The 23,353-nt window shown below is 48.0% G+C and overlaps 47 non-coding genes and 1 pseudogene across 47 annotated transcripts; all 48 read left to right on the top strand.

Moving 5' to 3' along the window:
* Nucleotides 1-238: 238 nt before the first annotated feature.
* On the top strand, nucleotides 239-357 carry LOC117130114. Its single transcript, XR_004453575.1, has one exon. It is a non-coding gene; the product is annotated as a 5S ribosomal RNA (ribosomal RNA).
* Nucleotides 358-732: 375 nt separating this feature from the next.
* On the top strand, nucleotides 733-851 carry LOC117130113. The gene has a single exon (XR_004453574.1). It is a non-coding gene; the product is annotated as a 5S ribosomal RNA (ribosomal RNA).
* Nucleotides 852-1,226: 375 nt separating this feature from the next.
* LOC117130117 lies at nucleotides 1,227-1,344 on the top strand. The gene has a single exon (XR_004453578.1). It is a non-coding gene; the product is annotated as a 5S ribosomal RNA (ribosomal RNA).
* Nucleotides 1,345-1,718: 374 nt separating this feature from the next.
* LOC117130112 lies at nucleotides 1,719-1,837 on the top strand. The gene has a single exon (XR_004453573.1). It is a non-coding gene; the product is annotated as a 5S ribosomal RNA (ribosomal RNA).
* A 175-nt stretch (nucleotides 1,838-2,012) lies between these two features.
* On the top strand, nucleotides 2,013-2,127 carry LOC117130118 (annotated as a pseudogene).
* Nucleotides 2,128-2,488: 361 nt separating this feature from the next.
* On the top strand, nucleotides 2,489-2,607 carry LOC117130111. The gene has a single exon (XR_004453572.1). It is a non-coding gene; the product is annotated as a 5S ribosomal RNA (ribosomal RNA).
* Nucleotides 2,608-2,982: 375 nt separating this feature from the next.
* On the top strand, nucleotides 2,983-3,101 carry LOC117130110. Its single transcript, XR_004453571.1, has one exon. It is a non-coding gene; the product is annotated as a 5S ribosomal RNA (ribosomal RNA).
* Nucleotides 3,102-3,475: 374 nt separating this feature from the next.
* Nucleotides 3,476-3,594, top strand: LOC117130109. Its single transcript, XR_004453570.1, has one exon. It is a non-coding gene; the product is annotated as a 5S ribosomal RNA (ribosomal RNA).
* A 375-nt stretch (nucleotides 3,595-3,969) lies between these two features.
* LOC117130107 lies at nucleotides 3,970-4,088 on the top strand. The gene has a single exon (XR_004453568.1). It is a non-coding gene; the product is annotated as a 5S ribosomal RNA (ribosomal RNA).
* A 376-nt stretch (nucleotides 4,089-4,464) lies between these two features.
* On the top strand, nucleotides 4,465-4,583 carry LOC117130106. The gene has a single exon (XR_004453567.1). It is a non-coding gene; the product is annotated as a 5S ribosomal RNA (ribosomal RNA).
* A 375-nt stretch (nucleotides 4,584-4,958) lies between these two features.
* Nucleotides 4,959-5,077, top strand: LOC117130105. Its single transcript, XR_004453566.1, has one exon. It is a non-coding gene; the product is annotated as a 5S ribosomal RNA (ribosomal RNA).
* Nucleotides 5,078-5,451: 374 nt separating this feature from the next.
* Nucleotides 5,452-5,570, top strand: LOC117130104. Its single transcript, XR_004453565.1, has one exon. It is a non-coding gene; the product is annotated as a 5S ribosomal RNA (ribosomal RNA).
* A 375-nt stretch (nucleotides 5,571-5,945) lies between these two features.
* LOC117130103 lies at nucleotides 5,946-6,064 on the top strand. The gene has a single exon (XR_004453564.1). It is a non-coding gene; the product is annotated as a 5S ribosomal RNA (ribosomal RNA).
* Nucleotides 6,065-6,439: 375 nt separating this feature from the next.
* Nucleotides 6,440-6,558, top strand: LOC117130102. Its single transcript, XR_004453563.1, has one exon. It is a non-coding gene; the product is annotated as a 5S ribosomal RNA (ribosomal RNA).
* A 375-nt stretch (nucleotides 6,559-6,933) lies between these two features.
* Nucleotides 6,934-7,052, top strand: LOC117130101. The gene has a single exon (XR_004453562.1). It is a non-coding gene; the product is annotated as a 5S ribosomal RNA (ribosomal RNA).
* A 375-nt stretch (nucleotides 7,053-7,427) lies between these two features.
* On the top strand, nucleotides 7,428-7,546 carry LOC117130100. Its single transcript, XR_004453561.1, has one exon. It is a non-coding gene; the product is annotated as a 5S ribosomal RNA (ribosomal RNA).
* A 375-nt stretch (nucleotides 7,547-7,921) lies between these two features.
* LOC117130099 lies at nucleotides 7,922-8,040 on the top strand. The gene has a single exon (XR_004453560.1). It is a non-coding gene; the product is annotated as a 5S ribosomal RNA (ribosomal RNA).
* A 372-nt stretch (nucleotides 8,041-8,412) lies between these two features.
* On the top strand, nucleotides 8,413-8,531 carry LOC117130098. Its single transcript, XR_004453559.1, has one exon. It is a non-coding gene; the product is annotated as a 5S ribosomal RNA (ribosomal RNA).
* Nucleotides 8,532-8,906: 375 nt separating this feature from the next.
* LOC117130096 lies at nucleotides 8,907-9,025 on the top strand. The gene has a single exon (XR_004453557.1). It is a non-coding gene; the product is annotated as a 5S ribosomal RNA (ribosomal RNA).
* Nucleotides 9,026-9,400: 375 nt separating this feature from the next.
* Nucleotides 9,401-9,519, top strand: LOC117130095. Its single transcript, XR_004453556.1, has one exon. It is a non-coding gene; the product is annotated as a 5S ribosomal RNA (ribosomal RNA).
* A 375-nt stretch (nucleotides 9,520-9,894) lies between these two features.
* LOC117130094 lies at nucleotides 9,895-10,013 on the top strand. The gene has a single exon (XR_004453555.1). It is a non-coding gene; the product is annotated as a 5S ribosomal RNA (ribosomal RNA).
* A 375-nt stretch (nucleotides 10,014-10,388) lies between these two features.
* LOC117130093 lies at nucleotides 10,389-10,507 on the top strand. The gene has a single exon (XR_004453554.1). It is a non-coding gene; the product is annotated as a 5S ribosomal RNA (ribosomal RNA).
* A 375-nt stretch (nucleotides 10,508-10,882) lies between these two features.
* Nucleotides 10,883-11,001, top strand: LOC117130092. Its single transcript, XR_004453553.1, has one exon. It is a non-coding gene; the product is annotated as a 5S ribosomal RNA (ribosomal RNA).
* Nucleotides 11,002-11,376: 375 nt separating this feature from the next.
* On the top strand, nucleotides 11,377-11,495 carry LOC117130166. Its single transcript, XR_004453626.1, has one exon. It is a non-coding gene; the product is annotated as a 5S ribosomal RNA (ribosomal RNA).
* Nucleotides 11,496-11,870: 375 nt separating this feature from the next.
* Nucleotides 11,871-11,989, top strand: LOC117130165. Its single transcript, XR_004453625.1, has one exon. It is a non-coding gene; the product is annotated as a 5S ribosomal RNA (ribosomal RNA).
* A 375-nt stretch (nucleotides 11,990-12,364) lies between these two features.
* LOC117130164 lies at nucleotides 12,365-12,483 on the top strand. The gene has a single exon (XR_004453624.1). It is a non-coding gene; the product is annotated as a 5S ribosomal RNA (ribosomal RNA).
* A 375-nt stretch (nucleotides 12,484-12,858) lies between these two features.
* On the top strand, nucleotides 12,859-12,977 carry LOC117130163. Its single transcript, XR_004453623.1, has one exon. It is a non-coding gene; the product is annotated as a 5S ribosomal RNA (ribosomal RNA).
* Nucleotides 12,978-13,352: 375 nt separating this feature from the next.
* On the top strand, nucleotides 13,353-13,471 carry LOC117130162. Its single transcript, XR_004453622.1, has one exon. It is a non-coding gene; the product is annotated as a 5S ribosomal RNA (ribosomal RNA).
* A 375-nt stretch (nucleotides 13,472-13,846) lies between these two features.
* Nucleotides 13,847-13,965, top strand: LOC117130160. The gene has a single exon (XR_004453620.1). It is a non-coding gene; the product is annotated as a 5S ribosomal RNA (ribosomal RNA).
* Nucleotides 13,966-14,340: 375 nt separating this feature from the next.
* On the top strand, nucleotides 14,341-14,459 carry LOC117130159. Its single transcript, XR_004453619.1, has one exon. It is a non-coding gene; the product is annotated as a 5S ribosomal RNA (ribosomal RNA).
* Nucleotides 14,460-14,834: 375 nt separating this feature from the next.
* On the top strand, nucleotides 14,835-14,953 carry LOC117130158. The gene has a single exon (XR_004453618.1). It is a non-coding gene; the product is annotated as a 5S ribosomal RNA (ribosomal RNA).
* Nucleotides 14,954-15,327: 374 nt separating this feature from the next.
* On the top strand, nucleotides 15,328-15,446 carry LOC117130157. Its single transcript, XR_004453617.1, has one exon. It is a non-coding gene; the product is annotated as a 5S ribosomal RNA (ribosomal RNA).
* Nucleotides 15,447-15,821: 375 nt separating this feature from the next.
* Nucleotides 15,822-15,940, top strand: LOC117130156. Its single transcript, XR_004453616.1, has one exon. It is a non-coding gene; the product is annotated as a 5S ribosomal RNA (ribosomal RNA).
* Nucleotides 15,941-16,315: 375 nt separating this feature from the next.
* LOC117130155 lies at nucleotides 16,316-16,434 on the top strand. Its single transcript, XR_004453615.1, has one exon. It is a non-coding gene; the product is annotated as a 5S ribosomal RNA (ribosomal RNA).
* A 375-nt stretch (nucleotides 16,435-16,809) lies between these two features.
* On the top strand, nucleotides 16,810-16,928 carry LOC117130154. Its single transcript, XR_004453614.1, has one exon. It is a non-coding gene; the product is annotated as a 5S ribosomal RNA (ribosomal RNA).
* Nucleotides 16,929-17,303: 375 nt separating this feature from the next.
* Nucleotides 17,304-17,422, top strand: LOC117130153. The gene has a single exon (XR_004453613.1). It is a non-coding gene; the product is annotated as a 5S ribosomal RNA (ribosomal RNA).
* Nucleotides 17,423-17,797: 375 nt separating this feature from the next.
* Nucleotides 17,798-17,916, top strand: LOC117130152. Its single transcript, XR_004453612.1, has one exon. It is a non-coding gene; the product is annotated as a 5S ribosomal RNA (ribosomal RNA).
* Nucleotides 17,917-18,291: 375 nt separating this feature from the next.
* LOC117130151 lies at nucleotides 18,292-18,410 on the top strand. Its single transcript, XR_004453611.1, has one exon. It is a non-coding gene; the product is annotated as a 5S ribosomal RNA (ribosomal RNA).
* A 375-nt stretch (nucleotides 18,411-18,785) lies between these two features.
* On the top strand, nucleotides 18,786-18,904 carry LOC117130149. Its single transcript, XR_004453609.1, has one exon. It is a non-coding gene; the product is annotated as a 5S ribosomal RNA (ribosomal RNA).
* Nucleotides 18,905-19,279: 375 nt separating this feature from the next.
* On the top strand, nucleotides 19,280-19,398 carry LOC117130148. The gene has a single exon (XR_004453608.1). It is a non-coding gene; the product is annotated as a 5S ribosomal RNA (ribosomal RNA).
* Nucleotides 19,399-19,773: 375 nt separating this feature from the next.
* LOC117130147 lies at nucleotides 19,774-19,892 on the top strand. The gene has a single exon (XR_004453607.1). It is a non-coding gene; the product is annotated as a 5S ribosomal RNA (ribosomal RNA).
* Nucleotides 19,893-20,267: 375 nt separating this feature from the next.
* LOC117130146 lies at nucleotides 20,268-20,386 on the top strand. Its single transcript, XR_004453606.1, has one exon. It is a non-coding gene; the product is annotated as a 5S ribosomal RNA (ribosomal RNA).
* A 375-nt stretch (nucleotides 20,387-20,761) lies between these two features.
* LOC117130145 lies at nucleotides 20,762-20,880 on the top strand. Its single transcript, XR_004453604.1, has one exon. It is a non-coding gene; the product is annotated as a 5S ribosomal RNA (ribosomal RNA).
* A 375-nt stretch (nucleotides 20,881-21,255) lies between these two features.
* Nucleotides 21,256-21,374, top strand: LOC117130144. The gene has a single exon (XR_004453603.1). It is a non-coding gene; the product is annotated as a 5S ribosomal RNA (ribosomal RNA).
* Nucleotides 21,375-21,749: 375 nt separating this feature from the next.
* Nucleotides 21,750-21,868, top strand: LOC117130143. The gene has a single exon (XR_004453602.1). It is a non-coding gene; the product is annotated as a 5S ribosomal RNA (ribosomal RNA).
* A 375-nt stretch (nucleotides 21,869-22,243) lies between these two features.
* LOC117130142 lies at nucleotides 22,244-22,362 on the top strand. Its single transcript, XR_004453601.1, has one exon. It is a non-coding gene; the product is annotated as a 5S ribosomal RNA (ribosomal RNA).
* Nucleotides 22,363-22,737: 375 nt separating this feature from the next.
* LOC117130141 lies at nucleotides 22,738-22,856 on the top strand. The gene has a single exon (XR_004453600.1). It is a non-coding gene; the product is annotated as a 5S ribosomal RNA (ribosomal RNA).
* A 375-nt stretch (nucleotides 22,857-23,231) lies between these two features.
* On the top strand, nucleotides 23,232-23,350 carry LOC117130139. The gene has a single exon (XR_004453599.1). It is a non-coding gene; the product is annotated as a 5S ribosomal RNA (ribosomal RNA).
* The last annotated feature ends 3 nt before the right edge of the window (nucleotides 23,351-23,353 follow it).

Below are 23,353 nucleotides of genomic sequence, written 5' to 3'. Positions count from 1 at the left end.
AGGCGGCGCCAATTTTTTCGGGCTCAAATTCACCCGTTTTGACCCTCAAACGGGCTGCGGAAAGTTTTGGCACGCAAAAAAGATCGAAAGCGGATTCTCAGGGTGTTTTGATGCTTTCTGAACGCCATTAACCTCGACGCACTTTTTCGCTCGAAACAAATTGGCAAGAAAATCATGTGGGTCCCACGGCCTCACAGGCTGCGAAAAGGATATGTAGAAACGAGAGTGATGTACTGACGGGTGCGATCATACCAGCACTAATGCACCGGATCCCATCAGAACTCCGCAGTTAAGCGTGCTTGGGCGAGAGTAGTACTAGGATGGGTGACCTCCCGGGAAGTCCTCGTGTTGCACCCCTTTTTATTTTTTAATTTTTTTTAATGCATCCTAAGACGAGTCTAAACTTGGAAACCTCATAACTTTTGAACCGTGAGGAACTACGTCGCCCATAGCACCATTTCGGAAAGCCCCAGAAACCATAATGGGCGGTGAATAGGCGGCGCCAATTTTTCGGGCTCAAATTCAGCCGTTTTGACCCTCAAACGGGCTGCGGAAAGTTTTGGCACGCAAAAAAGATCGAAAGCGGATTCTCAGGGTGTTTTTGATGCTTTCTGAACGCCATTAACCTCGACGCACTTTTTCGCTCGAAACAAATTGGCAAGAAAATCATGTGGGTCCCACGGCCTCACAGGCTGCGAAAAGGATATGTAGAAACGAGAGTGATGTACTGACGGGTGCGATCATACCAGCACTAATGCACCGGATCCCATCAGAACTCCGCAGTTAAGCGTGCTTGGGCGAGAGTAGTACTAGGATGGGTGACCTCCCGGGAAGTCCTCGTGTTGCACCCCTTTTTATTTTTTAATTTTTTTTAATGCATCCTAAGACGAGTCTAAACTTGGAAACCTCATAACTTTTGAACCGTGAGGAACTACGTCGCCCATAGCACCATTTCGGAAAGCCCCAGAAACCATAATGGGCGGTGAATAGGCGGCGCCAATTTTTCGGGCTCAAATTCAGCCGTTTTGACCCTCAAACGGGCTGCGGAAAGTTTTGGCACGCAAAAAAGATCGAAAGCGGATTCTCAGGGTGTTTTTGATGCTTTCTGAACGCCATTAACCTCGACGCACTTTTTCGCTCGAAACAAATTGGCAAGAAAATCATGTGGGTCCCACGGCCTCACAGGCTGCGAAAAGGATATGTAGAAACGAGAGTGATGTACTGACGGGTGCGATCATACCAGCACTAATGCACCGGATCCCATCAGAACTCCGCAGTTAAGCGTGCTTGGGCGAGAGTAGTACTAGGATGGGTGACCTCCCGGAAGTCCTCGTGTTGCACCCCTTTTTATTTTTTAATTTTTTTAATGCATCCTAAGACGAGTCTAAACTTGGAAACCTCATAACTTTTGAACCGTGAGGAACTACGTCGCCCATAGCACCATTTCGGAAAGCCCCAGAAACCATAATGGGCGGTGAATAGGCGGCGCCAATTTTTCGGGCTCAAATTCAGCCGTTTTGACCCTCAAACGGGCTGCGGAAAGTTTTGGCACGCAAAAAAGATCGAAAGCGGATTCTCAGGGTGTTTTTGATGCTTTCTGAACGCCATTAACCTCGACGCACTTTTTCGCTCGAAACAAATTGGCAAGAAAATCATGTGGGTCCCACGGCCTCACAGGCTGCGAAAAGGATATGTAGAAACGAGAGTGATGTACTGACGGGTGCGATCATACCAGCACTAATGCACCGGATCCCATCAGAACTCCGCAGTTAAGCGTGCTTGGGCGAGAGTAGTACTAGGATGGGTGACCTCCCGGGAAGTCCTCGTGTTGCACCCCTTTTTATTTTTTAATTTTTTTTAATGCATCCTAAGACGAGTCTAAACTTGGAAACCTCATAACTTTTGAACCGTGAGGAACTACGTCGCCCATAGCACCATTTCGGAAAGCCCCAGAAACCATAATGGGCGGTGAATAGGCGGCGCCAATTTTGTAGAAACGAGAGTGATGTACTGACGGGTGCGATCAACCAGCACTTCGGATCCCATCAGAACTCCGCAGTTAAGCGTGCTTGGGCGAGAGTAGTACTAGGATGGGTGACCTCCCGGGAAGTCCTCCTGCACCCTTTTTATTTTTAATTTTTTTTAATGCATCCTAAACGAGTCTAAACTTGGAAACCTCATAACTGAACCGTGAGGAACTACGTCGCCCATAGCACCATTTCGGAAAGCCCCAGAAACCATAATGGGCGGTGAATAGGCGGCGCCAATTTTTCGGGCTCAAATTCAGCGTTTTGACCCTCAAACGGGCTGCGGAAAGTTTTGGCAAAAAGATCGAAAGCGGATTCTCAGGGTGTTTTTTGATGCTTTCTGAACGCCATTAACCTCGACGCACTTTTTCGCTCGAAACAAATTGGCAAGAAAATCATGTGGGTCCCACGGCCTCACAGGCTGCGAAAAGGATATGTAGAAACGAGAGTGATGTACTGACGGGTGCGATCATACCAGCACTAATGCACCGGATCCCATCAGAACTCCGCAGTTAAGCGTGCTTGGGCGAGAGTAGTACTAGGATGGGTGACCTCCCGGGAAGTCCTCGTGTTGCACCCCTTTTTATTTTTTAATTTTTTTTAATGCATCCTAAGACGAGTCTAAACTTGGAAACCTCATAACTTTTGAACCGTGAGGAACTACGTCGCCCATAGCACCATTTCGGAAAGCCCCAGAAACCATAATGGGCGGTGAATAGGCGGCGCCAATTTTTCGGGCTCAAATTCAGCCGTTTTGACCCTCAAACGGGCTGCGGAAAGTTTTGGCACGCAAAAAAGATCGAAAGCGGATTCTCAGGGTGTTTTTGATGCTTTCTGAACGCCATTAACCTCGACGCACTTTTTCGCTCGAAACAAATTGGCAAGAAAATCATGTGGGTCCCACGGCCTCACAGGCTGCGAAAAGGATATGTAGAAACGAGAGTGATGTACTGACGGGTGCGATCATACCAGCACTAATGCACCGGATCCCATCAGAACTCCGCAGTTAAGCGTGCTTGGGCGAGAGTAGTACTAGGATGGGTGACCTCCCGGGAAGTCCTCGTGTTGCACCCCTTTTATTTTTTAATTTTTTTTAATGCATCCTAAGACGAGTCTAAACTTGGAAACCTCATAACTTTTGAACCGTGAGGAACTACGTCGCCCATAGCACCATTTCGGAAAGCCCCAGAAACCATAATGGGCGGTGAATAGGCGGCGCCAATTTTTCGGGCTCAAATTCAGCCGTTTTGACCCTCAAACGGGCTGCGGAAAGTTTTGGCACGCAAAAAAGATCGAAAGCGGATTCTCAGGGTGTTTTTGATGCTTTCTGAACGCCATTAACCTCGACGCACTTTTTCGCTCGAAACAAATTGGCAAGAAAATCATGTGGGTCCCACGGCCTCACAGGCTGCGAAAAGGATATGTAGAAACGAGAGTGATGTACTGACGGGTGCGATCATACCAGCACTAATGCACCGGATCCCATCAGAACTCCGCAGTTAAGCGTGCTTGGGCGAGAGTAGTACTAGGATGGGTGACCTCCCGGGAAGTCCTCGTGTTGCACCCCTTTTTATTTTTTAATTTTTTTTAATGCATCCTAAGACGAGTCTAAACTTGGAAACCTCATAACTTTTGAACCGTGAGGAACTACGTCGCCCATAGCACCATTTCGGAAAGCCCCAGAAACCATAATGGGCGGTGAATAGGCGGCGCCAATTTTTCGGGCTCAAATTCAGCCGTTTTGACCCTCAAACGGGCTGCGGAAAGTTTTGGCACGCAAAAAAGATCGAAAGCGGATTCTCAGGGTGTTTTTGATGCTTTCTGAACGCCATTAACCTCGACGCACTTTTTCGCTCGAAACAAATTGGCAAGAAAATCATGTGGGTCCCACGGCCTCACAGGCTGCGAAAAGGATATGTAGAAACGAGAGTGATGTACTGACGGGTGCGATCATACCAGCACTAATGCACCGGATCCCATCAGAACTCCGCAGTTAAGCGTGCTTGGGCGAGAGTAGTACTAGGATGGGTGACCTCCCGGGAAGTCCTCGTGTTGCACCCCTTTTTTATTTTTTAATTTTTTTTAATGCATCCTAAGACGAGTCTAAACTTGGAAACCTCATAACTTTTGAACCGTGAGGAACTACGTCGCCCATAGCACCATTTCGGAAAGCCCCAGAAACCATAATGGGCGGTGAATAGGCGGCGCCAATTTTTCGGGCTCAAATTCAGCCGTTTTGACCCTCAAACGGGCTGCGGAAAGTTTTGGCACGCAAAAAAGATCGAAAGCGGATTCTCAGGGTGTTTTTGATGCTTTCTGAACGCCATTAACCTCGACGCACTTTTTCGCTCGAAACAAATTGGCAAGAAAATCATGTGGGTCCCACGGCCTCACAGGCTGCGAAAAGGATATGTAGAAACGAGAGTGATGTACTGACGGGTGCGATCATACCAGCACTAATGCACCGGATCCCATCAGAACTCCGCAGTTAAGCGTGCTTGGGCGAGAGTAGTACTAGGATGGGTGACCTCCCGGGAAGTCCTCGTGTTGCACCCCTTTTTATTTTTTAATTTTTTTTAATGCATCCTAAGACGAGTCTAAACTTGGAAACCTCATAACTTTTGAACCGTGAGGAACTACGTCGCCCATAGCACCATTTCGGAAAGCCCCAGAAACCATAATGGGCGGTGAATAGGCGGCGCCAATTTTTCGGGCTCAAATTCAGCCGTTTTGACCCTCAAACGGGCTGCGGAAAGTTTTGGCACGCAAAAAAGATCGAAAGCGGATTCTCAGGGTGTTTTTGATGCTTTCTGAACGCCATTAACCTCGACGCACTTTTTCGCTCGAAACAAATTGGCAAGAAAATCATGTGGGTCCCACGGCCTCACAGGCTGCGAAAAGGATATGTAGAAACGAGAGTGATGTACTGACGGGTGCGATCATACCAGCACTAATGCACCGGATCCCATCAGAACTCCGCAGTTAAGCGTGCTTGGGCGAGAGTAGTACTAGGATGGGTGACCTCCCGGGAAGTCCTCGTGTTGCACCCCTTTTTATTTTTTAATTTTTTTAATGCATCCTAAGACGAGTCTAAACTTGGAAACCTCATAACTTTTGAACCGTGAGGAACTACGTCGCCCATAGCACCATTTCGGAAAGCCCCAGAAACCATAATGGGCGGTGAATAGGCGGCGCCAATTTTTCGGGCTCAAATTCAGCCGTTTTGACCCTCAAACGGGCTGCGGAAAGTTTTGGCACGCAAAAAAGATCGAAAGCGGATTCTCAGGGTGTTTTTGATGCTTTCTGAACGCCATTAACCTCGACGCACTTTTTCGCTCGAAACAAATTGGCAAGAAAATCATGTGGGTCCCACGGCCTCACAGGCTGCGAAAAGGATATGTAGAAACGAGAGTGATGTACTGACGGGTGCGATCATACCAGCACTAATGCACCGGATCCCATCAGAACTCCGCAGTTAAGCGTGCTTGGGCGAGAGTAGTACTAGGATGGGTGACCTCCCGGGAAGTCCTCGTGTTGCACCCCTTTTTATTTTTTAATTTTTTTTAATGCATCCTAAGACGAGTCTAAACTTGGAAACCTCATAACTTTTGAACCGTGAGGAACTACGTCGCCCATAGCACCATTTCGGAAAGCCCCAGAAACCATAATGGGCGGTGAATAGGCGGCGCCAATTTTTCGGGCTCAAATTCAGCCGTTTTGACCCTCAAACGGGCTGCGGAAAGTTTTGGCACGCAAAAAAGATCGAAAGCGGATTCTCAGGGTGTTTTTGATGCTTTCTGAACGCCATTAACCTCGACGCACTTTTTCGCTCGAAACAAATTGGCAAGAAAATCATGTGGGTCCCACGGCCTCACAGGCTGCGAAAAGGATATGTAGAAACGAGAGTGATGTACTGACGGGTGCGATCATACCAGCACTAATGCACCGGATCCCATCAGAACTCCGCAGTTAAGCGTGCTTGGGCGAGAGTAGTACTAGGATGGGTGACCTCCCGGGAAGTCCTCGTGTTGCACCCCTTTTTATTTTTTAATTTTTTTTAATGCATCCTAAGACGAGTCTAAACTTGGAAACCTCATAACTTTTGAACCGTGAGGAACTACGTCGCCCATAGCACCATTTCGGAAAGCCCCAGAAACCATAATGGGCGGTGAATAGGCGGCGCCAATTTTTCGGGCTCAAATTCAGCCGTTTTGACCCTCAAACGGGCTGCGGAAAGTTTTGGCACGCAAAAAAGATCGAAAGCGGATTCTCAGGGTGTTTTTGATGCTTTCTGAACGCCATTAACCTCGACGCACTTTTTCGCTCGAAACAAATTGGCAAGAAAATCATGTGGGTCCCACGGCCTCACAGGCTGCGAAAAGGATATGTAGAAACGAGAGTGATGTACTGACGGGTGCGATCATACCAGCACTAATGCACCGGATCCCATCAGAACTCCGCAGTTAAGCGTGCTTGGGCGAGAGTAGTACTAGGATGGGTGACCTCCCGGGAAGTCCTCGTGTTGCACCCCTTTTTATTTTTTAATTTTTTTTAATGCATCCTAAGACGAGTCTAAACTTGGAAACCTCATAACTTTTGAACCGTGAGGAACTACGTCGCCCATAGCACCATTTCGGAAAGCCCCAGAAACCATAATGGGCGGTGAATAGGCGGCGCCAATTTTTCGGGCTCAAATTCAGCCGTTTTGACCCTCAAACGGGCTGCGGAAAGTTTTGGCACGCAAAAAAGATCGAAAGCGGATTCTCAGGGTGTTTTTGATGCTTTCTGAACGCCATTAACCTCGACGCACTTTTTCGCTCGAAACAAATTGGCAAGAAAATCATGTGGGTCCCACGGCCTCACAGGCTGCGAAAAGGATATGTAGAAACGAGAGTGATGTACTGACGGGTGCGATCATACCAGCACTAATGCACCGGATCCCATCAGAACTCCGCAGTTAAGCGTGCTTGGGCGAGAGTAGTACTAGGATGGGTGACCTCCCGGGAAGTCCTCGTGTTGCACCCCTTTTTATTTTTTAATTTTTTTTAATGCATCCTAAGACGAGTCTAAACTTGGAAACCTCATAACTTTTGAACCGTGAGGAACTACGTCGCCCATAGCACCATTTCGGAAAGCCCCAGAAACCATAATGGGCGGTGAATAGGCGGCGCCAATTTTTCGGGCTCAAATTCAGCCGTTTTGACCCTCAAACGGGCTGCGGAAAGTTTTGGCACGCAAAAAAGATCGAAAGCGGATTCTCAGGGTGTTTTTGATGCTTTCTGAACGCCATTAACCTCGACGCACTTTTTCGCTCGAAACAAATTGGCAAGAAAATCATGTGGGTCCCACGGCCTCACAGGCTGCGAAAAGGATATGTAGAAACGAGAGTGATGTACTGACGGGTGCGATCATACCAGCACTAATGCACCGGATCCCATCAGAACTCCGCAGTTAAGCGTGCTTGGGCGAGAGTAGTACTAGGATGGGTGACCTCCCGGGAAGTCCTCGTGTTGCACCCCTTTTTATTTTTTAATTTTTTTTAATGCATCCTAAGACGAGTCTAAACTTGGAAACCTCATAACTTTTGAACCGTGAGGAACTACGTCGCCCATAGCACCATTTCGGAAAGCCCCAGAAACCATAATGGGCGGTGAATAGGCGGCGCCAATTTTTCGGGCTCAAATTCAGCCGTTTTGACCCTCAAACGGGCTGCGGAAAGTTTTGGCACGCAAAAAAGATCGAAAGCGGATTCTCAGGGTGTTTTTGATGCTTTCTGAACGCCATTAACCTCGACGCACTTTTTCGCTCGAAACAAATTGGCAAGAAAATCATGTGGGTCCCACGGCCTCACAGGCTGCGAAAAGGATATGTAGAAACGAGAGTGATGTACTGACGGGTGCGATCATACCAGCACTAATGCACCGGATCCCATCAGAACTCCGCAGTTAAGCGTGCTTGGGCGAGAGTAGTACTAGGATGGGTGACCTCCCGGGAAGTCCTCGTGTTGCACCCCTTTTTATTTTTTTTTTTTTAATGCATCCTAAGACGAGTCTAAACTTGGAAACCTCATAACTTTTGAACCGTGAGGAACTACGTCGCCCATAGCACCATTTCGGAAAGCCCCAGAAACCATAATGGGCGGTGAATAGGCGGCGCCAATTTTTCGGGCTCAAATTCAGCCGTTTTGACCCTCAAACGGGCTGCGGAAAGTTTTGGCACGCAAAAAAGATCGAAAGCGGATTCTCAGGGTGTTTTTGATGCTTTCTGAACGCCATTAACCTCGACGCACTTTTTCGCTCGAAACAAATTGGCAAGAAAATCATGTGGGTCCCACGGCCTCACAGGCTGCGAAAAGGATATGTAGAAACGAGAGTGATGTACTGACGGGTGCGATCATACCAGCACTAATGCACCGGATCCCATCAGAACTCCGCAGTTAAGCGTGCTTGGGCGAGAGTAGTACTAGGATGGGTGACCTCCCGGGAAGTCCTCGTGTTGCACCCCTTTTTATTTTTTAATTTTTTTTAATGCATCCTAAGACGAGTCTAAACTTGGAAACCTCATAACTTTTGAACCGTGAGGAACTACGTCGCCCATAGCACCATTTCGGAAAGCCCCAGAAACCATAATGGGCGGTGAATAGGCGGCGCCAATTTTTCGGGCTCAAATTCAGCCGTTTTGACCCTCAAACGGGCTGCGGAAAGTTTTGGCACGCAAAAAAGATCGAAAGCGGATTCTCAGGGTGTTTTTGATGCTTTCTGAACGCCATTAACCTCGACGCACTTTTTCGCTCGAAACAAATTGGCAAGAAAATCATGTGGGTCCCACGGCCTCACAGGCTGCGAAAAGGATATGTAGAAACGAGAGTGATGTACTGACGGGTGCGATCATACCAGCACTAATGCACCGGATCCCATCAGAACTCCGCAGTTAAGCGTGCTTGGGCGAGAGTAGTACTAGGATGGGTGACCTCCCGGGAAGTCCTCGTGTTGCACCCCTTTTTATTTTTTAATTTTTTTTAATGCATCCTAAGACGAGTCTAAACTTGGAAACCTCATAACTTTTGAACCGTGAGGAACTACGTCGCCCATAGCACCATTTCGGAAAGCCCCAGAAACCATAATGGGCGGTGAATAGGCGGCGCCAATTTTTCGGGCTCAAATTCAGCCGTTTTGACCCTCAAACGGGCTGCGGAAAGTTTTGGCACGCAAAAAAGATCGAAAGCGGATTCTCAGGGTGTTTTTGATGCTTTCTGAACGCCATTAACCTCGACGCACTTTTTCGCTCGAAACAAATTGGCAAGAAAATCATGTGGGTCCCACGGCCTCACAGGCTGCGAAAAGGATATGTAGAAACGAGAGTGATGTACTGACGGGTGCGATCATACCAGCACTAATGCACCGGATCCCATCAGAACTCCGCAGTTAAGCGTGCTTGGGCGAGAGTAGTACTAGGATGGGTGACCTCCCGGGAAGTCCTCGTGTTGCACCCCTTTTTATTTTTTAATTTTTTTTAATGCATCCTAAGACGAGTCTAAACTTGGAAACCTCATAACTTTTGAACCGTGAGGAACTACGTCGCCCATAGCACCATTTCGGAAAGCCCCAGAAACCATAATGGGCGGTGAATAGGCGGCGCCAATTTTTCGGGCTCAAATTCAGCCGTTTTGACCCTCAAACGGGCTGCGGAAAGTTTTGGCACGCAAAAAAGATCGAAAGCGGATTCTCAGGGTGTTTTTGATGCTTTCTGAACGCCATTAACCTCGACGCACTTTTTCGCTCGAAACAAATTGGCAAGAAAATCATGTGGGTCCCACGGCCTCACAGGCTGCGAAAAGGATATGTAGAAACGAGAGTGATGTACTGACGGGTGCGATCATACCAGCACTAATGCACCGGATCCCATCAGAACTCCGCAGTTAAGCGTGCTTGGGCGAGAGTAGTACTAGGATGGGTGACCTCCCGGGAAGTCCTCGTGTTGCACCCCTTTTTATTTTTTAATTTTTTTTAATGCATCCTAAGACGAGTCTAAACTTGGAAACCTCATAACTTTTGAACCGTGAGGAACTACGTCGCCCATAGCACCATTTCGGAAAGCCCCAGAAACCATAATGGGCGGTGAATAGGCGGCGCCAATTTTTCGGGCTCAAATTCAGCCGTTTTGACCCTCAAACGGGCTGCGGAAAGTTTTGGCACGCAAAAAAGATCGAAAGCGGATTCTCAGGGTGTTTTTGATGCTTTCTGAACGCCATTAACCTCGACGCACTTTTTCGCTCGAAACAAATTGGCAAGAAAATCATGTGGGTCCCACGGCCTCACAGGCTGCGAAAAGGATATGTAGAAACGAGAGTGATGTACTGACGGGTGCGATCATACCAGCACTAATGCACCGGATCCCATCAGAACTCCGCAGTTAAGCGTGCTTGGGCGAGAGTAGTACTAGGATGGGTGACCTCCCGGGAAGTCCTCGTGTTGCACCCCTTTTTATTTTTTAATTTTTTTTAATGCATCCTAAGACGAGTCTAAACTTGGAAACCTCATAACTTTTGAACCGTGAGGAACTACGTCGCCCATAGCACCATTTCGGAAAGCCCCAGAAACCATAATGGGCGGTGAATAGGCGGCGCCAATTTTTCGGGCTCAAATTCAGCCGTTTTGACCCTCAAACGGGCTGCGGAAAGTTTTGGCACGCAAAAAAGATCGAAAGCGGATTCTCAGGGTGTTTTTGATGCTTTCTGAACGCCATTAACCTCGACGCACTTTTTCGCTCGAAACAAATTGGCAAGAAAATCATGTGGGTCCCACGGCCTCACAGGCTGCGAAAAGGATATGTAGAAACGAGAGTGATGTACTGACGGGTGCGATCATACCAGCACTAATGCACCGGATCCCATCAGAACTCCGCAGTTAAGCGTGCTTGGGCGAGAGTAGTACTAGGATGGGTGACCTCCCGGGAAGTCCTCGTGTTGCACCCCTTTTTATTTTTTAATTTTTTTTAATGCATCCTAAGACGAGTCTAAACTTGGAAACCTCATAACTTTTGAACCGTGAGGAACTACGTCGCCCATAGCACCATTTCGGAAAGCCCCAGAAACCATAATGGGCGGTGAATAGGCGGCGCCAATTTTTCGGGCTCAAATTCAGCCGTTTTGACCCTCAAACGGGCTGCGGAAAGTTTTGGCACGCAAAAAAGATCGAAAGCGGATTCTCAGGGTGTTTTTGATGCTTTCTGAACGCCATTAACCTCGACGCACTTTTTCGCTCGAAACAAATTGGCAAGAAAATCATGTGGGTCCCACGGCCTCACAGGCTGCGAAAAGGATATGTAGAAACGAGAGTGATGTACTGACGGGTGCGATCATACCAGCACTAATGCACCGGATCCCATCAGAACTCCGCAGTTAAGCGTGCTTGGGCGAGAGTAGTACTAGGATGGGTGACCTCCCGGGAAGTCCTCGTGTTGCACCCCTTTTTATTTTTTAATTTTTTTTAATGCATCCTAAGACGAGTCTAAACTTGGAAACCTCATAACTTTTGAACCGTGAGGAACTACGTCGCCCATAGCACCATTTCGGAAAGCCCCAGAAACCATAATGGGCGGTGAATAGGCGGCGCCAATTTTTCGGGCTCAAATTCAGCCGTTTTGACCCTCAAACGGGCTGCGGAAAGTTTTGGCACGCAAAAAAGATCGAAAGCGGATTCTCAGGGTGTTTTTGATGCTTTCTGAACGCCATTAACCTCGACGCACTTTTTCGCTCGAAACAAATTGGCAAGAAAATCATGTGGGTCCCACGGCCTCACAGGCTGCGAAAAGGATATGTAGAAACGAGAGTGATGTACTGACGGGTGCGATCATACCAGCACTAATGCACCGGATCCCATCAGAACTCCGCAGTTAAGCGTGCTTGGGCGAGAGTAGTACTAGGATGGGTGACCTCCCGGGAAGTCCTCGTGTTGCACCCCTTTTTATTTTTTAATTTTTTTTAATGCATCCTAAGACGAGTCTAAACTTGGAAACCTCATAACTTTTGAACCGTGAGGAACTACGTCGCCCATAGCACCATTTCGGAAAGCCCCAGAAACCATAATGGGCGGTGAATAGGCGGCGCCAATTTTTCGGGCTCAAATTCAGCCGTTTTGACCCTCAAACGGGCTGCGGAAAGTTTTGGCACGCAAAAAAGATCGAAAGCGGATTCTCAGGGTGTTTTTGATGCTTTCTGAACGCCATTAACCTCGACGCACTTTTTCGCTCGAAACAAATTGGCAAGAAAATCATGTGGGTCCCACGGCCTCACAGGCTGCGAAAAGGATATGTAGAAACGAGAGTGATGTACTGACGGGTGCGATCATACCAGCACTAATGCACCGGATCCCATCAGAACTCCGCAGTTAAGCGTGCTTGGGCGAGAGTAGTACTAGGATGGGTGACCTCCCGGGAAGTCCTCGTGTTGCACCCCTTTTTATTTTTTAATTTTTTTTAATGCATCCTAAGACGAGTCTAAACTTGGAAACCTCATAACTTTTGAACCGTGAGGAACTACGTCGCCCATAGCACCATTTCGGAAAGCCCCAGAAACCATAATGGGCGGTGAATAGGCGGCGCCAATTTTTCGGGCTCAAATTCAGCCGTTTTGACCCTCAAACGGGCTGCGGAAAGTTTTGGCACGCAAAAAAGATCGAAAGCGGATTCTCAGGGTGTTTTTGATGCTTTCTGAACGCCATTAACCTCGACGCACTTTTTCGCTCGAAACAAATTGGCAAGAAAATCATGTGGGTCCCACGGCCTCACAGGCTGCGAAAAGGATATGTAGAAACGAGAGTGATGTACTGACGGGTGCGATCATACCAGCACTAATGCACCGGATCCCATCAGAACTCCGCAGTTAAGCGTGCTTGGGCGAGAGTAGTACTAGGATGGGTGACCTCCCGGGAAGTCCTCGTGTTGCACCCCTTTTTATTTTTTAATTTTTTTTAATGCATCCTAAGACGAGTCTAAACTTGGAAACCTCATAACTTTTGAACCGTGAGGAACTACGTCGCCCATAGCACCATTTCGGAAAGCCCCAGAAACCATAATGGGCGGTGAATAGGCGGCGCCAATTTTTCGGGCTCAAATTCAGCCGTTTTGACCCTCAAACGGGCTGCGGAAAGTTTTGGCACGCAAAAAAGATCGAAAGCGGATTCTCAGGGTGTTTTTGATGCTTTCTGAACGCCATTAACCTCGACGCACTTTTTCGCTCGAAACAAATTGGCAAGAAAATCATGTGGGTCCCACGGCCTCACAGGCTGCGAAAAGGATATGTAGAAACGAGAGTGATGTACTGACGGGTGCGATCATACCAGCACTAATGCACCGGATCCCATCAGAACTCCGCAGTTAAGCGTGCTTGGGCGAGAGTAGTACTAGGATGGGTGACCTCCCGGGAAGTCCTCGTGTTGCACCCCTTTTTATTTTTTAATTTTTTTTAATGCATCCTAAGACGAGTCTAAACTTGGAAACCTCATAACTTTTGAACCGTGAGGAACTACGTCGCCCATAGCACCATTTCGGAAAGCCCCAGAAACCATAATGGGCGGTGAATAGGCGGCGCCAATTTTTCGGGCTCAAATTCAGCCGTTTTGACCCTCAAACGGGCTGCGGAAAGTTTTGGCACGCAAAAAAGATCGAAAGCGGATTCTCAGGGTGTTTTTGATGCTTTCTGAACGCCATTAACCTCGACGCACTTTTTCGCTCGAAACAAATTGGCAAGAAAATCATGTGGGTCCCACGGCCTCACAGGCTGCGAAAAGGATATGTAGAAACGAGAGTGATGTACTGACGGGTGCGATCATACCAGCACTAATGCACCGGATCCCATCAGAACTCCGCAGTTAAGCGTGCTTGGGCGAGAGTAGTACTAGGATGGGTGACCTCCCGGGAAGTCCTCGTGTTGCACCCCTTTTTATTTTTTAATTTTTTTTAATGCATCCTAAGACGAGTCTAAACTTGGAAACCTCATAACTTTTGAACCGTGAGGAACTACGTCGCCCATAGCACCATTTCGGAAAGCCCCAGAAACCATAATGGGCGGTGAATAGGCGGCGCCAATTTTTCGGGCTCAAATTCAGCCGTTTTGACCCTCAAACGGGCTGCGGAAAGTTTTGGCACGCAAAAAAGATCGAAAGCGGATTCTCAGGGTGTTTTTGATGCTTTCTGAACGCCATTAACCTCGACGCACTTTTTCGCTCGAAACAAATTGGCAAGAAAATCATGTGGGTCCCACGGCCTCACAGGCTGCGAAAAGGATATGTAGAAACGAGAGTGATGTACTGACGGGTGCGATCATACCAGCACTAATGCACCGGATCCCATCAGAACTCCGCAGTTAAGCGTGCTTGGGCGAGAGTAGTACTAGGATGGGTGACCTCCCGGGAAGTCCTCGTGTTGCACCCCTTTTTATTTTTTAATTTTTTTTAATGCATCCTAAGACGAGTCTAAACTTGGAAACCTCATAACTTTTGAACCGTGAGGAACTACGTCGCCCATAGCACCATTTCGGAAAGCCCCAGAAACCATAATGGGCGGTGAATAGGCGGCGCCAATTTTTCGGGCTCAAATTCAGCCGTTTTGACCCTCAAACGGGCTGCGGAAAGTTTTGGCACGCAAAAAAGATCGAAAGCGGATTCTCAGGGTGTTTTTGATGCTTTCTGAACGCCATTAACCTCGACGCACTTTTTCGCTCGAAACAAATTGGCAAGAAAATCATGTGGGTCCCACGGCCTCACAGGCTGCGAAAAGGATATGTAGAAACGAGAGTGATGTACTGACGGGTGCGATCATACCAGCACTAATGCACCGGATCCCATCAGAACTCCGCAGTTAAGCGTGCTTGGGCGAGAGTAGTACTAGGATGGGTGACCTCCCGGGAAGTCCTCGTGTTGCACCCCTTTTTATTTTTTAATTTTTTTAATGCATCCTAAGACGAGTCTAAACTTGGAAACCTCATAACTTTTGAACCGTGAGGAACTACGTCGCCCATAGCACCATTTCGGAAAGCCCCAGAAACCATAATGGGCGGTGAATAGGCGGCGCCAATTTTTCGGGCTCAAATTCAGCCGTTTTGACCCTCAAACGGGCTGCGGAAAGTTTTGGCACGCAAAAAAGATCGAAAGCGGATTCTCAGGGTGTTTTTGATGCTTTCTGAACGCCATTAACCTCGACGCACTTTTTCGCTCGAAACAAATTGGCAAGAAAATCATGTGGGTCCCACGGCCTCACAGGCTGCGAAAAGGATATGTAGAAACGAGAGTGATGTACTGACGGGTGCGATCATACCAGCACTAATGCACCGGATCCCATCAGAACTCCGCAGTTAAGCGTGCTTGGGCGAGAGTAGTACTAGGATGGGTGACCTCCCGGGAAGTCCTCGTGTTGCACCCCTTTTTATTTTTTAATTTTTTTTAATGCATCCTAAGACGAGTCTAAACTTGGAAACCTCATAACTTTTGAACCGTGAGGAACTACGTCGCCCATAGCACCATTTCGGAAAGCCCCAGAAACCATAATGGGCGGTGAATAGGCGGCGCCAATTTTTCGGGCTCAAATTCAGCCGTTTTGACCCTCAAACGGGCTGCGGAAAGTTTTGGCACGCAAAAAAGATCGAAAGCGGATTCTCAGGGTGTTTTTGATGCTTTCTGAACGCCATTAACCTCGACGCACTTTTTCGCTCGAAACAAATTGGCAAGAAAATCATGTGGGTCCCACGGCCTCACAGGCTGCGAAAAGGATATGTAGAAACGAGAGTGATGTACTGACGGGTGCGATCATACCAGCACTAATGCACCGGATCCCATCAGAACTCCGCAGTTAAGCGTGCTTGGGCGAGAGTAGTACTAGGATGGGTGACCTCCCGGGAAGTCCTCGTGTTGCACCCCTTTTTATTTTTTAATTTTTTTTAATGCATCCTAAGACGAGTCTAAACTTGGAAACCTCATAACTTTTGAACCGTGAGGAACTACGTCGCCCATAGCACCATTTCGGAAAGCCCCAGAAACCATAATGGGCGGTGAATAGGCGGCGCCAATTTTTCGGGCTCAAATTCAGCCGTTTTGACCCTCAAACGGGCTGCGGAAAGTTTTGGCACGCAAAAAAGATCGAAAGCGGATTCTCAGGGTGTTTTTGATGCTTTCTGAACGCCATTAACCTCGACGCACTTTTTCGCTCGAAACAAATTGGCAAGAAAATCATGTGGGTCCCACGGCCTCACAGGCTGCGAAAAGGATATGTAGAAACGAGAGTGATGTACTGACGGGTGCGATCATACCAGCACTAATGCACCGGATCCCATCAGAACTCCGCAGTTAAGCGTGCTTGGGCGAGAGTAGTACTAGGATGGGTGACCTCCCGGGAAGTCCTCGTGTTGCACCCCTTTTTATTTTTTAATTTTTTTTAATGCATCCTAAGACGAGTCTAAACTTGGAAACCTCATAACTTTTGAACCGTGAGGAACTACGTCGCCCATAGCACCATTTCGGAAAGCCCCAGAAACCATAATGGGCGGTGAATAGGCGGCGCCAATTTTTCGGGCTCAAATTCAGCCGTTTTGACCCTCAAACGGGCTGCGGAAAGTTTTGGCACGCAAAAAAGATCGAAAGCGGATTCTCAGGGTGTTTTTGATGCTTTCTGAACGCCATTAACCTCGACGCACTTTTTCGCTCGAAACAAATTGGCAAGAAAATCATGTGGGTCCCACGGCCTCACAGGCTGCGAAAAGGATATGTAGAAACGAGAGTGATGTACTGACGGGTGCGATCATACCAGCACTAATGCACCGGATCCCATCAGAACTCCGCAGTTAAGCGTGCTTGGGCGAGAGTAGTACTAGGATGGGTGACCTCCCGGGAAGTCCTCGTGTTGCACCCCTTTTTATTTTTTAATTTTTTTTAATGCATCCTAAGACGAGTCTAAACTTGGAAACCTCATAACTTTTGAACCGTGAGGAACTACGTCGCCCATAGCACCATTTCGGAAAGCCCCAGAAACCATAATGGGCGGTGAATAGGCGGCGCCAATTTTTCGGGCTCAAATTCAGCCGTTTTGACCCTCAAACGGGCTGCGGAAAGTTTTGGCACGCAAAAAAGATCGAAAGCGGATTCTCAGGGTGTTTTTGATGCTTTCTGAACGCCATTAACCTCGACGCACTTTTTCGCTCGAAACAAATTGGCAAGAAAATCATGTGGGTCCCACGGCCTCACAGGCTGCGAAAAGGATATGTAGAAACGAGAGTGATGTACTGACGGGTGCGATCATACCAGCACTAATGCACCGGATCCCATCAGAACTCCGCAGTTAAGCGTGCTTGGGCGAGAGTAGTACTAGGATGGGTGACCTCCCGGGAAGTCCTCGTGTTGCACCCCTTTTTATTTTTTAATTTTTTTTAATGCATCCTAAGACGAGTCTAAACTTGGAAACCTCATAACTTTTGAACCGTGAGGAACTACGTCGCCCATAGCACCATTTCGGAAAGCCCCAGAAACCATAATGGGCGGTGAATAGGCGGCGCCAATTTTTCGGGCTCAAATTCAGCCGTTTTGACCCTCAAACGGGCTGCGGAAAGTTTTGGCACGCAAAAAAGATCGAAAGCGGATTCTCAGGGTGTTTTTGATGCTTTCTGAACGCCATTAACCTCGACGCACTTTTTCGCTCGAAACAAATTGGCAAGAAAATCATGTGGGTCCCACGGCCTCACAGGCTGCGAAAAGGATATGTAGAAACGAGAGTGATGTACTGACGGGTGCGATCATACCAGCACTAATGCACCGGATCCCATCAGAACTCCGCAGTTAAGCGTGCTTGGGCGAGAGTAGTACTAGGATGGGTGACCTCCCGGGAAGTCCTCGTGTTGCACCCCTTTTTATTTTTTAATTTTTTTTAATGCATCCTAAGACGAGTCTAAACTTGGAAACCTCATAACTTTTGAACCGTGAGGAACTACGTCGCCCATAGCACCATTTCGGAAAGCCCCAGAAACCATAATGGGCGGTGAATAGGCGGCGCCAATTTTTCGGGCTCAAATTCAGCCGTTTTGACCCTCAAACGGGCTGCGGAAAGTTTTGGCACGCAAAAAAGATCGAAAGCGGATTCTCAGGGTGTTTTTGATGCTTTCTGAACGCCATTAACCTCGACGCACTTTTTCGCTCGAAACAAATTGGCAAGAAAATCATGTGGGTCCCACGGCCTCACAGGCTGCGAAAAGGATATGTAGAAACGAGAGTGATGTACTGACGGGTGCGATCATACCAGCACTAATGCACCGGATCCCATCAGAACTCCGCAGTTAAGCGTGCTTGGGCGAGAGTAGTACTAGGATGGGTGACCTCCCGGGAAGTCCTCGTGTTGCACCCCTTTTTATTTTTTAATTTTTTTTAATGCATCCTAAGACGAGTCTAAACTTGGAAACCTCATAACTTTTGAACCGTGAGGAACTACGTCGCCCATAGCACCATTTCGGAAAGCCCCAGAAACCATAATGGGCGGTGAATAGGCGGCGCCAATTTTTCGGGCTCAAATTCAGCCGTTTTGACCCTCAAACGGGCTGCGGAAAGTTTTGGCACGCAAAAAAGATCGAAAGCGGATTCTCAGGGTGTTTTTGATGCTTTCTGAACGCCATTAACCTCGACGCACTTTTTCGCTCGAAACAAATTGGCAAGAAAATCATGTGGGTCCCACGGCCTCACAGGCTGCGAAAAGGATATGTAGAAACGAGAGTGATGTACTGACGGGTGCGATCATACCAGCACTAATGCACCGGATCCCATCAGAACTCCGCAGTTAAGCGTGCTTGGGCGAGAGTAGTACTAGGATGGGTGACCTCCCGGGAAGTCCTCGTGTTGCACCCCTTTTTATTTTTTAATTTTTTTTAATGCATCCTAAGACGAGTCTAAACTTGGAAACCTCATAACTTTTGAACCGTGAGGAACTACGTCGCCCATAGCACCATTTCGGAAAGCCCCAGAAACCATAATGGGCGGTGAATAGGCGGCGCCAATTTTTCGGGCTCAAATTCAGCCGTTTTGACCCTCAAACGGGCTGCGGAAAGTTTTGGCACGCAAAAAAGATCGAAAGCGGATTCTCAGGGTGTTTTTGATGCTTTCTGAACGCCATTAACCTCGACGCACTTTTTCGCTCGAAACAAATTGGCAAGAAAATCATGTGGGTCCCACGGCCTCACAGGCTGCGAAAAGGATATGTAGAAACGAGAGTGATGTACTGACGGGTGCGATCATACCAGCACTAATGCACCGGATCCCATCAGAACTCCGCAGTTAAGCGTGCTTGGGCGAGAGTAGTACTAGGATGGGTGACCTCCCGGGAAGTCCTCGTGTTGCACCCCTTTTTATTTTTTAATTTTTTTTAATGCATCCTAAGACGAGTCTAAACTTGGAAACCTCATAACTTTTGAACCGTGAGGAACTACGTCGCCCATAGCACCATTTCGGAAAGCCCCAGAAACCATAATGGGCGGTGAATAGGCGGCGCCAATTTTTCGGGCTCAAATTCAGCCGTTTTGACCCTCAAACGGGCTGCGGAAAGTTTTGGCACGCAAAAAAGATCGAAAGCGGATTCTCAGGGTGTTTTTGATGCTTTCTGAACGCCATTAACCTCGACGCACTTTTTCGCTCGAAACAAATTGGCAAGAAAATCATGTGGGTCCCACGGCCTCACAGGCTGCGAAAAGGATATGTAGAAACGAGAGTGATGTACTGACGGGTGCGATCATACCAGCACTAATGCACCGGATCCCATCAGAACTCCGCAGTTAAGCGTGCTTGGGCGAGAGTAGTACTAGGATGGGTGACCTCCCGGGAAGTCCTCGTGTTGCACCCCTTTTTATTTTTTAATTTTTTTTAATGCATCCTAAGACGAGTCTAAACTTGGAAACCTCATAACTTTTGAACCGTGAGGAACTACGTCGCCCATAGCACCATTTCGGAAAGCCCCAGAAACCATAATGGGCGGTGAATAGGCGGCGCCAATTTTTCGGGCTCAAATTCAGCCGTTTTGACCCTCAAACGGGCTGCGGAAAGTTTTGGCACGCAAAAAAGATCGAAAGCGGATTCTCAGGGTGTTTTTGATGCTTTCTGAACGCCATTAACCTCGACGCACTTTTTCGCTCGAAACAAATTGGCAAGAAAATCATGTGGGTCCCACGGCCTCACAGGCTGCGAAAAGGATATGTAGAAACGAGAGTGATGTACTGACGGGTGCGATCATACCAGCACTAATGCACCGGATCCCATCAGAACTCCGCAGTTAAGCGTGCTTGGGCGAGAGTAGTACTAGGATGGGTGACCTCCCGGGAAGTCCTCGTGTTGCACCCCTTTTTATTTTTTAATTTTTTTTAATGCATCCTAAGACGAGTCTAAACTTGGAAACCTCATAACTTTTGAACCGTGAGGAACTACGTCGCCCATAGCACCATTTCGGAAAGCCCCAGAAACCATAATGGGCGGTGAATAGGCGGCGCCAATTTTTCGGGCTCAAATTCAGCCGTTTTGACCCTCAAACGGGCTGCGGAAAGTTTTGGCACGCAAAAAAGATCGAAAGCGGATTCTCAGGGTGTTTTTGATGCTTTCTGAACGCCATTAACCTCGACGCACTTTTTCGCTCGAAACAAATTGGCAAGAAAATCATGTGGGTCCCACGGCCTCACAGGCTGCGAAAAGGATATGTAGAAACGAGAGTGATGTACTGACGGGTGCGATCATACCAGCACTAATGCACCGGATCCCATCAGAACTCCGCAGTTAAGCGTGCTTGGGCGAGAGTAGTACTAGGATGGGTGACCTCCCGGGAAGTCCTCGTGTTGCACCCCTTTTTATTTTTTAATTTTTTTTAATGCATCCTAAGACGAGTCTAAACTTGGAAACCTCATAACTTTTGAACCGTGAGGAACTACGTCGCCCATAGCACCATTTCGGAAAGCCCCAGAAACCATAATGGGCGGTGAATAGGCGGCGCCAATTTTTCGGGCTCAAATTCAGCCGTTTTGACCCTCAAACGGGCTGCGGAAAGTTTTGGCACGCAAAAAAGATCGAAAGCGGATTCTCAGGGTGTTTTTGATGCTTTCTGAACGCCATTAACCTCGACGCACTTTTTCGCTCGAAACAAATTGGCAAGAAAATCATGTGGGTCCCACGGCCTCACAGGCTGCGAAAAGGATATGTAGAAACGAGAGTGATGTACTGACGGGTGCGATCATACCAGCACTAATGCACCGGATCCCATCAGAACTCCGCAGTTAAGCGTGCTTGGGCGAGAGTAGTACTAGGATGGGTGACCTCCCGGGAAGTCCTCGTGTTGCACCCCTTTTTATTTTTTAATTTTTTTTAATGCATCCTAAGACGAGTCTAAACTTGGAAACCTCATAACTTTTGAACCGTGAGGAACTACGTCGCCCATAGCACCATTTCGGAAAGCCCCAGAAACCATAATGGGCGGTGAATAGGCGGCGCCAATTTTTCGGGCTCAAATTCAGCCGTTTTGACCCTCAAACGGGCTGCGGAAAGTTTTGGCACGCAAAAAAGATCGAAAGCGGATTCTCAGGGTGTTTTTGATGCTTTCTGAACGCCATTAACCTCGACGCACTTTTTCGCTCGAAACAAATTGGCAAGAAAATCATGTGGGTCCCACGGCCTCACAGGCTGCGAAAAGGATATGTAGAAACGAGAGTGATGTACTGACGGGTGCGATCATACCAGCACTAATGCACCGGATCCCATCAGAACTCCGCAGTTAAGCGTGCTTGGGCGAGAGTAGTACTAGGATGGGTGACCTCCCGGGAAGTCCTCGTGTTGCACCCCTTTTTATTTTTTAATTTTTTTTAATGCATCCTAAGACGAGTCTAAACTTGGAAACCTCATAACTTTTGAACCGTGAGGAACTACGTCGCCCATAGCACCATTTCGGAAAGCCCCAGAAACCATAATGGGCGGTGAATAGGCGGCGCCAATTTTTCGGGCTCAAATTCAGCCGTTTTGACCCTCAAACGGGCTGCGGAAAGTTTTGGCACGCAAAAAAGATCGAAAGCGGATTCTCAGGGTGTTTTTGATGCTTTCTGAACGCCATTAACCTCGACGCACTTTTTCGCTCGAAACAAATTGGCAAGAAAATCATGTGGGTCCCACGGCCTCACAGGCTGCGAAAAGGATATGTAGAAACGAGAGTGATGTACTGACGGGTGCGATCATACCAGCACTAATGCACCGGATCCCATCAGAACTCCGCAGTTAAGCGTGCTTGGGCGAGAGTAGTACTAGGATGGGTGACCTCCCGGGAAGTCCTCGTGTTGCACCCCTTTTTATTTTTTAATTTTTTTTAATGCATCCTAAGACGAGTCTAAACTTGGAAACCTCATAACTTTTGAACCGTGAGGAACTACGTCGCCCATAGCACCATTTCGGAAAGCCCCAGAAACCATAATGGGCGGTGAATAGGCGGCGCCAATTTTTCGGGCTCAAATTCAGCCGTTTTGACCCTCAAACGGGCTGCGGAAAGTTTTGGCACGCAAAAAAGATCGAAAGCGGATTCTCAGGGTGTTTTTGATGCTTTCTGAACGCCATTAACCTCGACGCACTTTTTCGCTCGAAACAAATTGGCAAGAAAATCATGTGGGTCCCACGGCCTCACAGGCTGCGAAAAGGATATGTAGAAACGAGAGTGATGTACTGACGGGTGCGATCATACCAGCACTAATGCACCGGATCCCATCAGAACTCCGCAGTTAAGCGTGCTTGGGCGAGAGTAGTACTAGGATGGGTGACCTCCCGGGAAGTCCTCGTGTTGCACCCCTTTTTATTTTTTAATTTTTTTTAATGCATCCTAAGACGAGTCTAAACTTGGAAACCTCATAACTTTTGAACCGTGAGGAACTACGTCGCCCATAGCACCATTTCGGAAAGCCCCAGAAACCATAATGGGCGGTGAATAGGCGGCGCCAATTTTTCGGGCTCAAATTCAGCCGTTTTGACCCTCAAACGGGCTGCGGAAAGTTTTGGCACGCAAAAAAGATCGAAAGCGGATTCTCAGGGTGTTTTTGATGCTTTCTGAACGCCATTAACCTCGACGCACTTTTTCGCTCGAAACAAATTGGCAAGAAAATCATGTGGGTCCCACGGCCTCACAGGCTGCGAAAAGGATATGTAGAAACGAGAGTGATGTACTGACGGGTGCGATCATACCAGCACTAATGCACCGGATCCCATCAGAACTCCGCAGTTAAGCGTGCTTGGGCGAGAGTAGTACTAGGATGGGTGACCTCCCGGGAAGTCCTCGTGTTGCACCCCTTT

This window comes from Brassica rapa, unplaced genomic scaffold (genome assembly GCF_000309985.2).
Source record: "Brassica rapa cultivar Chiifu-401-42 unplaced genomic scaffold, CAAS_Brap_v3.01 Scaffold0338, whole genome shotgun sequence".
NCBI lineage: Eukaryota > Viridiplantae > Streptophyta > Magnoliopsida > Brassicales > Brassicaceae > Brassica > Brassica rapa.
This window is presented reverse-complemented; position numbering and strand designations above follow the sequence as displayed.